At 40.4% G+C, this 5,580-nt stretch overlaps 1 pseudogene; it reads left to right on the top strand.

The window, feature by feature from the left end:
* The first annotated feature begins 3,170 nt into the window (after window positions 1-3,170).
* Window positions 3,171-5,302, top strand: LOC142442326 (serine/threonine-protein phosphatase PP1-gamma catalytic subunit-like; annotated as a pseudogene).
* The last annotated feature ends 278 nt before the right edge of the window (window positions 5,303-5,580 follow it).

Raw genomic sequence — 5,580 nt, forward strand, 5'->3', positions numbered from 1 at the left:
TGTAGCAGTTCGAAAAAGCATTCCTACAAGTCTCCCAGAGAGAGCCAGTAGTCTTTGACTCGCTGAAAAATGGCACCTGGCTCCTCTAAAACAACGCAACGCAAAGAACCATCAGCACCAACAACCTCAACGAAAAGCAGGAGAAACAAAAGGCAATGTCAGAAGATGTCCTGAATATAAAGACATGCATAGAAGAAGCAGACATTGAGCGGCCACAGAAAGAAATTTTCAGAAGGCTGCTTGGAGTCATACAGGATATGAGGGAAACAATACAGAAAAAGGATGAAATGATAGAAGAGATAAAGGTCATACACCAAAGGGAAATACAGGCTCTTAGGGAGGAGATAACAAAAACCCAGTAGCAGAAATACAGAACTTGAGAATCAACTGGAGGAAGCAGAGAACCACATCAGTGACTGGGAGGACAGACAAGCAGAATTTAACAAACGTGAACAAAAATCTAATAAGGTCATCAGAGAAGCTGAAGAAAATCTAAGAGCTATGTGTGACGCTACAAAACAGAACAACATTAGAATTATTGGCTTACCAGAGGAAAACATAACACAGTTATCTGCAACAATAGTGAGAGAATTCTTGAAGGAAAACTTCCCCAGCTTAATAAAAGAAAACCAGGCATCCATTTAAGAGACTGAAAGAATACCAGCTAGACTGAATCCCAAGACGTTAATAAGGCACATAATAATAAATCTATCCAACTTTGAGGAAAAGGAAAAAAATCATGAGAGCTGCTAGGGAAAAACAAGCAATCACATGAGAGGGTTCCAAAATAAGCATATGATTAGACCTATCAGCAGAAACTATGAAGAAGAGGAGAGAGTGGAGTGACATGTTCCAAAAATTGAAGGAAAACTATGCTAATTCAACAATATTCTACCCAGCCAAATTATCGATCAAGATAGATGGAAAAATAAGAGTCTTCCCAGACAAGGAAAAACTCAAAGAATATGTTAGCAGAAACCCAGCCCTACAAAAGATCCTTGCTGACCCAGTATGGCCAGAAGAACACTCTCCAAACATAAATAAGATACTGCCACATAGAACAACCTCACCCAGAGGGCAAAAAGAGAAATAGACCCCAAGATAACATTGGCTTAAGGATGGAAAGAACTCAAGAATTATACACACACACATGCACAACAGACCAATGAGAAATGAAAGTAGGAAAACACCAAACACAAAAGGTATAAGATGACTTCACACAATCTGCAGATGGAGAAAATTGCCCTGAATATCAATGGCCTGAACTCAGGCATTTAAAGGCTGAGGCTAGCAGACTGGCTTATTAAACACAACGAATCAATCTGCTGCCTACAGGAGACACATCTCAAGGCTACAGAGAAAAATAGACTGAAAATCAAAGACTGGAGAAAGGCAGACTAAGCAAACAACAATTCTAAAAAAATCAGGGGTTGCAATCGTAATCTAGGATAAAATTGACCTCAAAGTGCATACCAGAAGAAGCGACACTATATAATGCTCAAAGGAATGGTAGACAAAGAACCACTAGGCATTGTAAACATATATTCTCCGAATGAGAGAACCACTGAAAACATCAACCAAATACTCAACAGATAAAAAGGAAATCAGAGCATCAACAATTATAGTGGATGACTTCAGTACAGCACACTCTGATAGATAGATCACAGGGAAAGAAACTCAACAAGGAGGTTAGAGATCTAAATACTACAATTAGATTTGATCTGATAGATATTACAGAGATTTTCATCCAAATACAAAAAAATCACGTTCTTCTTATTCAAAGATAGACCACATGCTGGGACATAAGGCAAATCTACATAAAGTTAGGCACACTGAAATCATACAGCCCTCCCTCTCTCTGCCAATTGTGCCATAAGGCTGGAAATCAACAAAAGGAAGAAGAAAACAATAGTAAACAATTGGAGGATGAACAACTCTCTACTGCAAAAGGAGTGCGTAATGGCACAGATCAGATATAAAATTAGGAAATTTCTAGAAACCAATGAGAATGAGCACACGATGTATAAAACTTATGGCACACAGCAAAGGCGGTTATCAGAGGAAGTTTCATAGCAATACATGCAAACCTGAAAAGGTAAGAGTGACTCATTATTGATATGCTGGCACAAAATTTACAACAACTAGAGCAGAGTCAGCAGGACAATCCTACTAATAGCAAAAGAAAACAAATTATAAAAATCAGGGCTGGCATTATAAAAATCAGGGATAAAAATTCACGCAGGCCAATCCTACCAATAGCAAAAGAAAAGAAATTGTAAAATTTATGGCTGATAAGAAAACTATGGGAAAAATTAATGCTGCTAAAAGTTGGTTCTTTGAAAGGATAAACAGATTTGACAGACCACTGAAAAACCTCATCAAACAAAGTAGGGAACAAATTTCAATAGCAAGAATAAGGGATGATAGAGGGGACATTACAATAGACCTACTGAAATTAAAAAGATAATTACACAGTACTAAGAAGGATTGCACTCCAATGAATTCAACAATTTGGAATACATGGACAAATTCTTGGGAAAAAATCCCTCCCTAGACAATCCCTGATAGAATTCAAGAATCTCAACAGACCCATATCAATAGAAGAAATAGACAATGTTATCAAGAGATTAACAACAAAAAATTCCCTAAGACCAGACAACTTCACTAGAGAATTCTACCAAGCATTTAGGGAAGAACTAACACCAATCCTACACAAACTCTTCCAGAACATAGAAAAAGACAGCAAATTCCTGAACTCCTTCTATGAAGCTAGTATACCTCTGATACCAAAACCGGACAAGTATCCCACAAGAACTGAGAACTACAGACGAACATCCTCAATGGACATCGATGCAAAACTCCTTAACAAAATACGAGCCAAGGCAGACTGTACCATTTGACTCAGTGGTTTATGCAACAGAATATAACTCCTAAAGACCTGACATCATGCATTTCATTCTTATTGTGGTTCCTGCAGGAAGAGAAGGAAGAAGTAGGGAGTGGGGCAGACTGGGGGAGACTTGCCTTGGCTGCTACCCAAACCACAGCCACCACCTCTGTACGTGTTGCGTGGGGAGGAGTTGTGGGGAGTAGTTGCATGGGAGGAATTGTGAATCCTCGGGAAAAGCCAGCGGCAGTGCCCTTACAGGAGTGGTTGCGGTGAGATGGCGATGGCAGATATAGATAAATTCAACACCAACAGCATCATCTAATGGCTGCTGGAAATGAAATGGTTTAAGCCTGGGAACAATGTTCAACTCCAGGAAAATGAAATCAGAGGTCTGCGCTTAAAGTCTGGAGAGATCTAACTCAGTCAGACTGTCCTACTAGAACTTGAAGTGCCACTCAAAATATATGGTGACATCCATGGGAAATATGATAATTTGCTTCGACTCCTTGAGTATGGTTGTTTCCCACCCAGAAAGCAATTACTGTTTCCCAGGGACAACATCGATCAGGCACAGTAGTCCCTGGAGACTATCTGCCTCTTACAGGCCTACAAAATCAAATACTCCAAGAACTTTTTTATTCTCAGAGGTAACCAAAAATGTGCCAGCATTCATGGAATTTATGGATTTATGATGAATGTGAACAAAAGACCTAACATTAAACCTGGATAATGCTCACAGACTGTTTCAGTGGTATGCTAGTAGCTGCTATCAGGGATGAGACAATATTCTGCTGTCACGGAGGTTTATCACTAGGTCTTCGATCTATGGAACAGATTTGGAAAATTATATGACTAATGATACACCAGATCAAGGTCGTTGTGTTAGGCTAGGTTGTCTAGAGAAACAAATCCAGTAACACTCATATATGTGTAAGAAAGTGCTTTATGTAAAGAAGTGACTTTGTACCAGGCATCAGGAGGCCCAAAACAAACCATTTTGATGCAAATGAGGGAGGTTGGAATGGAGACCCAAAACTCATCTGGAGACAATTGGACATCCGCTCACAAGGATCACAAGGAAGAGACAAGCCAGTCAGGGTGCAGTATAACACTGATGAAATACACACCATTCCTCTAGTTCTTTAATGCTTCCTACCCCCCCCCCCAACTATCATGATCCCAATTCTATCTTACAAATTTGGCTAGACCAGAGCATGTACACTGGTACAGATAAGAGATCTTAACACACAGAATCCAGGACAGACAAACCCCTCAGGACCAATAATGAGAGTAGCGATACCATAAGAGTAGGGGGAAAGGGGAGAAAAGGGTACTGATTGCAATAATTGACGTGCTACCCACCCCCAGGGGAATAAACAACAGAAATGTGGGTGAAGGGAGACAAAAGACAGTGTAAAATATTAAAATAAAAATAATTTATAAATTATCAAGGATTCATAAAGGTGGGAATGTGGGGGAGGGTGAGGGATGAGAGAAACTGATACTAAGGACTCAGTAGAAAGAAAATGTTTGGAAATTATGATGGCCTCATGTACAAAAGTGCTCGATACAATTGATGTATGGATTGTTATAAGAGCTGTAAGGGCTTAAAATGACTTACTAAAATAAAGAAGAAGTGACCTTATAACAAGAAAGCATCCCAGACCAGCCCAACTCAAGTCCACAAGTCCAATGCAAGCCAGGGATGTCTTCAGACTCATGTAGCTACAGATTGATGGTGTAAACAGGTGGAGCAGGAAGCAGGAAGATCACAGGCTGGTAAGTGTAGAGTCCTGTGGATCCACAGTTGGTGGACATATAGCAGGGTGGGTGGGGATATCTCAGGGTTGAAAGGTCTACACAGGGCCATCCGTGGCAGCATGCACAGTAAGCAGGAAGGCAAAAGGGCAGAGAGAGAGCGAGAACCCCAACTTCTTTTCTATAAAAACAGAATTCTCTGCTTCTTCTGATAAAAGGTCATGCCTCCCAGGAGGCATCATCAGGCTGTGACTTGACTAGCAGATTGGACTCCACCCTTCCACAAATGCAAGTGGACATAAAATCATCCAATCACCACCGTCTTCTTTGTCTTTTGTGGTCTGACCCCAATAAGGTTGTTTTAAGCTAAGGCAGGAATGACAAAGGAGTGCCTCACATTTGGTGCAGAAATAGTTGCAAAATTATCCATTATCACAATATGGATTTTATTTGAAGTGATTGAGGATAGATACGAATTTTTTTGCCAAGAGGCAGTTGGTTACTCTGTTTTCTGTCTCCAGTTATTGTGAAAATTTTGAGAATGCTAGGACCATGATGAGTGTAGATGAAACACTGATGTGTTCTTTTCAGATTTATATCCTGCAAAGATGCAGATCTAAATGGGGATATAGATCATATTACCAAGAGGTATGAGCAAAACGCAAGTCAAGAAATACTGTATATACTCGTGTAGAAGCCAAGTTTTTCAGTACAAAAAGTGTGCTGAAAAACTGGGGTTCGGCTTATACATACATCAGTGGTACTGCATCGAGGTGTAACATCTCGCTGCCCCCCTCCACCCCCCCCCCCCACAGGTAATAGGACAAGCGCCCGTTTTCTTACGGGTTATTGCCGTTTCTCCGCTGTTCATGCAAAGCCCTGCTGACACTGCAGGGCTTTGCATGTTTGTTTACTCACATCTAACCAATCAG

Source organism: Tenrec ecaudatus, chromosome 3, assembly GCF_050624435.1.
Source record: "Tenrec ecaudatus isolate mTenEca1 chromosome 3, mTenEca1.hap1, whole genome shotgun sequence".
NCBI classification, from domain to species: Eukaryota; Metazoa; Chordata; class Mammalia; order Afrosoricida; family Tenrecidae; genus Tenrec; species Tenrec ecaudatus.